Below are 8451 nucleotides of genomic sequence, written 5' to 3'. Positions count from 1 at the left end.
TGCCCATGGGGCAGAGCCCTTGGTGCCAGTCCACATGATGGGCCTGGCTGCCCATGGAGGGTCATTTCCCCATCCAATCAGTGCCATCTGGCAGATGTGGGCAGGACCATCACAGCTAGAAGAGGACATGGCACCCTGAATGACATGGCAGTACATGGGGATGGTGTGCAAGGCTTCCTGGAAGAGGAGAAGTTGGGACTTGATCTTGAATGAGAAGCAGGATTTTAAAGTGTGCTGAATGTTCTGTTCGTAGCTCAGGGAATGCTAGAAATGTGGGCTGAAGAATGATCCGCCTAGAGAAGTCTCACAAGCCATGGGGTGAATGGATCAGAGCGAACGCGGGGAGAGGAGGAGGAGGAGAGGAGGAGGAGGGATTTGCAGGCCAAGGGTGCAAATCTGTAGAAGGTTTGCATTGCAGGAGAAGCTCAGGGGCGAGAGCCACTGGGACTGGGACCAGAGTTGGAGCAGGGCTGGAATGGGGCTGTGTGTCCCAGAACCAGGGGGAGTGCGTGGCAGCTATGAGAGAGTCCAGAGTGACAATTGGGAGGCTGATGGTGACCCTGGTGAGAGCAGCTTCTGTGCTGTGGTGGGGCATCGCCTGACTGCAGGGGTGAGGGTGTAGACACAGCAGGCATAGGCCTCTTTGGATGTTCATAAGTGAGAAAGGGCCCCGACACCTGAATGCTTTGCATGCCCAAGGTGAGCAGTGAGAACAGTGAGTGGCGATGCTCATGCCTGCCTCTCCGGGGGAACCCTTTGGGGTTGGCATGGTCTGGATAGAACCAGAGGGAGGGCGGTGGGAGAGAGGGTGGAATGCCCTAGACCAGGGTGTGGGAGGCTGCCCTCCTAGGAGCTAGACACCCCTGTCTTGGCTCTCTACTCTCTCTCTGGGTGACCACAGGTTGCTTCTGTCTTTGATCCTATTTCCTTATCTGTAAACTGGGATAATGATTCTGCTCTGCCCCTGCCTCCCATGGTCATGGGGAATGAAATGAAGAGTCATGGTTTAGCCCAAGTGCCTATTTGTGGATGGGTGGGGCTGGGAAGGGAAAGGAATGACCACGGCTTCATCATTCACCAGCACTGAAGGCAAGGGGGTGACCTGGGTGCCCCTCCAATGCAGGCTCAGGGTTCCTTCCTCAAGGAAGCCGCAGAACAGAGGTGACCCTGCATAGCTGCTGGGAGAAGGTGGGTCTTGAGTGAGTCTGGCCCCAAGAGGCAGGGTCTTGGTGGAGTAACCTGTTGGCTTTGCTAGGCCTGGGCTCCGTAGGTTGACCTGCCCTTGCACAGCATCTCCCCTTTAACTAGGAGCCTTAGCCGGAAGGAGGCCATGGCTGATGGGAGAGTTTCTGGCATCCTCAGGTGGGCAAGTGAGTGAGAGGTAAAGTCCTGGGTGAGGCCCTACTGAGAGATCCCAAATCGATCTGAGGATCCAGCAGCCCATTTCGCAGGAGGCTCCTATTGCCCTGCTTCCAGAAAATTAGGGACAGTGTGGGAAGTTGAAGGATGGTTGCTGCAGTTTGGGGTATTGGGCAAGTCTCATGGGAAATGGCTGTGTAAAACAGGGGCATGTTTTGAGTCCCAGGCCCTTGCTTTCTATGGGGTGTTTGTGGGGGCTTCTGTCTATCATCTATAAGGACTGCCCACTGCCTCCATTCCAACTGGGAGTGGGTGGGGCCCTCGCCCAACAAGAACCAGAGGGAGGAGGAGAGACAGCTTCTGTTGAGGTCTGGGCACTCATTTGGGGGTTATATCTCCCTGGCAGCCAGGAACAGTTGATCCCCCAGACCTTGGTCCCTTGTGACCTCTCTGTACTCTCAGAGTTGCCCATGCCCCCAGGTTCTCCACCTGCTTCCTGGGCTCCCGGCACCTCCTTCTGGACCTGTGGACAGGAGCAGGTTGGGATCAGACTCAGAGGCCTTGGCTCACTTTGGTGGTGTGCTGAGGGGCTGGGGTCCCTGTTTGCCAACCCCCGCACTCCCGCTGCACCAAACCAGTTTATGAAACTGCAGAACCACAGTAAACTCCTTCCGCTGGCAAGCCAAGGTGGTTGGGCGGGGTTGGGGTGACAATATGTTTCCAGGGGCCCCAGGGTTCTCTCTTCCCAATTACCCTGCTAGAGACAGCCTCTGATGATCCAGTCTGGGCATGTCACCAGGCTGAGAGGGACGGCCCACCCAAGAGAAGCCACAACAGGTCCCCAAAGAATTTCTGCAGGCTGGGACACCTGAGTGAAATGAAGAAATGGGATTCAACAGAGAGAAACGTGAAGTCTGCCAGCTAGGTATGAAGGGCCAGTGGCTCAACTTGAGGGAAGTTTGTGCAAAATCTACTTGGGAACGTTTGTTGACATCACATGAACTGACACTGCGAGCAGCCGCCAAAGCCCTGGCAGGTCTGAGTTGCATTAACTGTTGACATCGGTCTGGCTGTGCAGAGACCACAGCCCAAGTGAGGAACCCTACCCTTGGATAAATGTTGGTGAATTGCCCTGTGTCTTTTGGAGAGGAGTGGGTGGCGCCTGGGCTGCAGAGTCAGGCCAGAGCAGGACTTGGAAGGAACATGATGGAGTTCTCAAGGATCTGAAGGTCTCTCTGGGGGAAGGAGAATTCCACTTGCTCCAGGTGATTGCTGAAGGCAGAGCTAGCTCCTGAGGGTGGGGAGGGCCAAAAGGTAATTTTCAGCTCAAATGAAGAGAAGTTTCTAGGTGACCACTCTCTCCTAGTGGCTGCTGGAGGCACAGGGGCAGGAGTGAGTGTCTCAGCACCAGCAGCAGTATGAGCAAGGGATGGTGTGTTGTCACGTGTCTTGCACATCCAAAGTAACCAAAGGACATTTAGTCCAAGGGATTCCTAAGAAAAGGATGACTGAGGCCTGCACCTGGGGGCTGACAGTATTGTCTGGGAGACTTGACTCAGACAAAACACACAGAGGAAACGGCAATCAGTGGCAGATTGGTTCCACCTTTCTGGAAGAAGTTGGTCTCAGTTAAAGCTGCCCTGCAGTGAGCAGCAGCCTGTCCTTGCAGGAGTGCAACTGAGACCAGATAACCTTGAGCTGGAAAAGGGATTCCAGTTTCGGGCATGAGGAGGGGGTTGGATGTGAACAGATGACCTCTGCGGTTCCTTTGAGACCAAAGTTCCTTGGCAGAGAAAAACACCCGCAGAACTCTGAGCGGCACACAAGGTTACGGAGGACGGAGCAGAGATCCGAATATAGCTGGCGGGAGGAAGGAGGCAGCGGGCGAGGGGAAAGTAGGTCCTTGGAACAAATGAGGTGGGGCATGAAATTAACGAGGCTGGAAAAGGGCTGAGCTCAGGGACTCCTTTTTAAAGACTGTCTTTTAGCAAGAAAAATGAGGAAAAGAAATGTGGGCAGTGGAGATGTAATGGAGATTGTAAAGGTAGCTATGGACAGCTGGCCCGTTGGCTGGAGAGAGGGGCCTCTTGGAGAACAAGGAAGAGACGCAGATCAGTGGGTCTGGGGTGACCCCAGCATGGCATTCAGGGCGGACAGAAGTTCGCTGCTGACATCAACTGCCCACACCTTGAAGGCTACTGTGTTCCAGCCCTTGAGCTGGGCCATTCTGTCCTCCTACTGTCATGCACTGTGCTGTGACCTGCTTATCTTATCCCCTGACCTTGGCACATACTCATCCCTCACTAGGCATGCCACTTTTCTCCTTTTTGCCTTTCTGTGTTTCACCCCAATCACTCAGCTGAGTCCCTACCTCTCCAAGAAACCTCCCATGGGCTCACAGCCCATCCCCAGTTCCGCTCTGAGCATCTGGGGGCCATTCGACCCACTTGACACTTGGATGGACACACTCTTAGGAGCTCAAGCAGCCTGTCGTGCAATGGGGGAGGGCCTGTGCACCAGGCTTGGTCAGCAGGGTGGATGGAGGACATAGGGTGGACAGTTATTTGTCCCCATGGTGCTGGCCCTCTGGAAATTTAGAGTCCCTAGAAGCCCCCGCCATGTCCTGCTTCTTACCTGCGATGTAGGGGTGGAGATGGGGGTGCTTAAAAGGGTCCCTAGTGGCTTTCCCTTCCCTGGCCAATAACCCAGGCTGCCTGCTCCCTCCTTCCAGCCCTGCCAGCTGGCCAAGCTTATCCTGTGGCCCTGTCCAGGTGACAAGGCCCTGGAAGAGGCCCAGCCAGCTGGACTCCTGCAGAGCTGTCACCAGAGCCCCAGAACACGGGGGCTGGAAGGAAGCACAGAGGCAGCAGGGCCCCTTCTCTGGGGAAGACAACCAGGGACACTGGGAACCTGAAACCAGAGCCATTTCACACCTTGCCTATTAATTGCCAGATTGATTTTGGATCCGAGTCTCCAGGAGGACCCAAAAATCAATCCCCTCCACTCCATGCTTCTCTGGGCTCAGGAGTTATTCTTAAAGCGGCAGCTGTCCTGGCTGCTGTGGCTGAATCCTCCTGTCCAAGAGCAGGCTGTGGGTTCCAAAGCATGCTCAGGGCTGGGCGGTGGCTGGTAGCTTTATTCCAGATCCACTGATCCTGTGTAGAAAGACTCTTACCCTGAAGGGGAGCCATGGGGTGTGATTGGAGGGGTGTTAAGAAGGCTCTCATTCTCAAAGCTCCCTCCTACCAAGATGCCCAATATCCGTAATTCCACCATTAGGAAGTATTTCTTTGGACACATTTAGGTCAACAGTCCCAGCTTCCAAAATAGAAGGCCCAGGAGAAGGAACACAGATTAGGGCTGTACCATTGCAGTTCCTTGTGAGTGGAGGCACTGGAGGCCTCGGGGCATCAGGAGAGCTCCGTGTGAGGGGTGAGGAGCAGGAGGCAGATGTCAGGGCATGGGGGAGGGGAAGTAGAAGTTGAAGACCACCCCAAGAGGAGGCTGTGGAGGGGTGGTGAGCAAAGGAACAGTAGGTACCCCCAAGGCACTTCCCATTTGGGGGGCTGCTTTGGGGCTGTGGTGCTAGGAGACTGGCTGTGTGGCAGGTGAGAGAAGATGAAGGAACGCCCATTGCCTGGGTACCTTCTGTGCCTCCAGCCCTGAGCCAAGCACAGTGGCAGTCTGATGTCACCACCACCCTGTGGGAAGGGCTTCCACAGCCTCGTTTCTTAGATGAGACACTGAGGTGCATGAGGCTGGGCGACCTACCCAAGGTCACACAGCTGCTCCGGCAGCATGGGGGCTGGAGCTCGGGTCCGCCACCTCTTCATGCCGTGATTTCACTGCCTCCCGCCTCCTCTGCAGAAGGGGCCAGGGGTTGAGGAGGTTTCTAAGAAGTTGGGAGAGCTGGATGGAGGGGGCACAATGGAAGGGGTACCTGAGGTCAATCATGCCATGATTTCAAGAACCTGAGGCAGGAAGTTCTATGACCTGCTGATGTTAGAAGCTGGGGACAGCCCCTGGGCTTCCGTTCCTCAGCCTCCCTGACATCCTCCCCCAGTGCAGAGCCCCCACACGTGGGAAGGCCTGGTGGGCAGGTCTCCTGCGGCCTCAGCCCAGTGGCTGCTGCCTGCTACTCCATCACGGCTGTGGAGATGTGGGCTTTAGACAGGGTCACTGCAAGTCAGCCTGTGTGCCTGGGGACATGGGGACATCATTGCTTATCCCCTGCCCACATGGACCCAATTACTGATGCAGCACTGCGTGTTCCCACGGCCACCAACAAGGGCCTCTTTCCTGATAGCATCACAGATGGACAGAGAGGTCCTGGGCCTCCCTCCAACCCCCGCCCACAAGCCCATTACGCTCATTTCAGGTGTGTCTCCACTTTGCTACCTTGGATGGTGGAGTGTGTGTGTGTGTGTGTGTGTTGGGGAGGGAATGAGGCAGCAACTGCAGGCCATTTGGTGCAGTTACAGGGAACAACTCTCATCTTTGCCCAGCCCGTGAGCCCCTTGAGATTTGGGGCCATGTCTGTTTTCTAATAACTGACCCTGAGGGCCTGGCACGGATGTGGGTACTCAGTGCATGTTTGCTGAGTGACTGAATGGCTGAGTGAGTGAATTAGGCATCTCTTGGTGGCCATCTCAGTCCTCGCCCAGCCACAGCTGTGCTGTGTGGCTTTTGGTGAGTTGCTAGATGTCTCTGTGTACAGATGCCTGGAAACAGTGCCAACTGGGAAGAATGGCTAATGACAGGAAAGTGCTGAGGGGAGAGTGTGGCAGGAGGGCCCTGTAGTTTGTGGAAGTTGCCCGCAGTAGAAACTGCTGGGGACACTGGGGCCTCTCTCTTTCTCCCAGGACAAGGCTAACGTGGGTTGGAGCACAGTGTAGTCCTGAGGGGGAGGAAGGGGCTGTCCTAGGCTTGGTTGGGGTTGGGAGCATGTGGACTTGCATTGGAACTGAAGGGTGACAGGGAAGGCTGGATTGGGGTTTGGCCAGGGGTCGAGGTCAGAGGCTGGCTCAGGAAACGGCTGGGGGCTCATGTGGGTCCTGAATGAAGAAGTTGGCCAGGCCTGGGCACAGCTGGGGTTGGCTTCAGGACCTCAGCTCAGGGCTGGACCACAGGTCTCTCCAGCCTGGGGCCAGTGCAGATTCTGTCCAATAGGAGCACTGGGAATGGCTTACTGTCCTGGCCTCATTTGCTCTGAGCACACCAGCTGAGGGGTGGATACCCAAGGCTTTCTGAGGATGATGGCCTTGAAGAAGTCCTCCTGTCCCCAAGGTGTCCTTGGGGAAGCTCAGGGATGCCCAGGGACCCAGGGGCCATTTCACCCTGTCTGTGTGTTGTCAGGGGAAGAACAGAATTGCCCAGCTAGCACGGACTGGCAGCAGAAGGTGGTGTCATCGGCATTTCTCACACATGCATGGCACTGTATAGTTTATGACCCCTTTCCTACCCTGCGTCTTCTCATCCTTTCCACAGCCCTGAGAAGCAGGCATGACAAGAGAGGGTATCTGTGTTACAGATGAGGAAAACAGAGGCCCCGGGAGGAAGCTTGCCTAATGCCACTCAGGAGTTAGAGGCAAACCTGGGAAAGGCCCTGGGTCCCCAGACTGCCCCTCTGGAACTCCACATGCGGGCACCTGGCTGTCCTGCCCGGGATGCCATCCCCAGGCTAGGCTGACACTCACGCCCATGTCCTGCTGCCCACTGACACCCCACAGAGCTTAACACCCCGCTGAGCCTGCCCTGCAGCCCTTGCCAAGTCTGTCCGAGTGGCCTCAGTCATTGGCAAGTCACATTGCTGACATCACAACTGCATAAAATTAATTTATTTAGTTAAGGGAGGTGTTAATTAAGAGTTCTCATTTATTGTGTCTTTGCAGACAGCTCTCAGGGGCTTCTGAGTTGTCATTGCTGGTGACAGCAAAAGCTAATGGCATCACAAGTTATTAATAGGATGGTGTAAGAGGCGGAGGGGCAGGAGCTGAGGCTGTGGGGGATAGGAGAAGGAGAAGGGGGAGCTGGGGGAGGGGAGAGGATGGTCCCCTACTTTCTTCTCACCAAGTCGGGCTCCCCTCTGCAAGTTGATCCAATCACAGGCATTTTCTGGGGGATCTGGGGTTTTCTGCCAAGCCCCGTGATGCCCAGGATTTTGTGAGCCCTGAAGGAAGTGTCCCCAGGCCAGTGCCCACCCACTCCTGCTGCTGCCCCCATTCCCACAGTTCCTGATGTTTGCCTTGAAGAGTGTTGGCTCTCACATAAGGAGCTCATTCTTTGCTTGCTTTGTTTCTTCACTTACCTTGACCCTGAATATCTTGGGTTGCATATAATGACTGGTTTGGCCTTGCCTCCCCAAAGCTTAGCATAGAACTTGGAGCTTCATGGGAGGGCAACAGACATTTGCAAAGGAAATGAGGGGTTCTCTGCCCTCCAGGTGGTCTCCGGATCTGGCCTTCTTGCTGAGAGACCTTGGGGTCATGGGTGGGGATGGTGGGAGAGAGAGGGCAGGTGGATCCAGGACTTCCCAAGTCCCCAGCCTCTCTTAGTGTCTTCAGTCTTGCAGCCCGGGAGATCCACAACCTGGGGAGTGGATAGACCTTTGCTGATGAAGGTGGGGTGTGTGCAGGTATGAGCAGCCAGGTGTGGGGCAGGCTTGCTAGGGTAGGGGAGTGAATGGGGAGTCCAGTGAAACTCTGCACAAGGACCCACCATGGGGAAGAGGGAAGAAGAGATTTTAAACTATTTTTAGCTAAACAATGATGGCTGCAAATCAGCCACTTGGTGCAGTGGGACAAACACAGCCAAGGAACTCAGACCTGCAGGCCTGTCCCTGACCGCCTCTGTGACTTTGGGAAGATAATTGCTCTCTGGGCCTTGGCTTGCCATCTGTGAAATGGAGGACTGGGCCGAAATGGACACATTTCAATGCCCAGTGTGTTCCTCACCTCCCATGTCCTGCACATCTCACCTTTCAGTAGATGTGCCAGCCCCTTCATGGTTATCATCGCAAATGCCTACAGCTTCCCTGTGGGGGAGATAGTCTATCATCCCCTATTACAGTTGGGTTAACTGAGGTTCAGATGA

General features: G+C 55.2%; 1 long non-coding RNA gene across 1 annotated transcript; it reads left to right on the top strand.

Annotated features, from left to right (window-relative positions):
• The first annotated feature begins 2156 nt into the window (after positions 1 to 2156).
• Positions 2157 to 7207, top strand: LOC112632185. Its single transcript, XR_003121275.1, has 2 exons — positions 2157 to 2284; positions 6847 to 7207. It is a non-coding gene; the product is annotated as an uncharacterized LOC112632185 (long non-coding RNA).
• The last annotated feature ends 1244 nt before the right edge of the window (positions 7208 to 8451 follow it).

Source organism: Theropithecus gelada, chromosome 9 (genome assembly GCF_003255815.1).
Source record: "Theropithecus gelada isolate Dixy chromosome 9, Tgel_1.0, whole genome shotgun sequence".
Lineage (NCBI taxonomy): Eukaryota > Metazoa > Chordata > Mammalia > Primates > Cercopithecidae > Theropithecus > Theropithecus gelada.
Note: the sequence above shows the minus strand (reverse complement) of the source record. Positions and strands in the feature narration are given on the sequence as shown.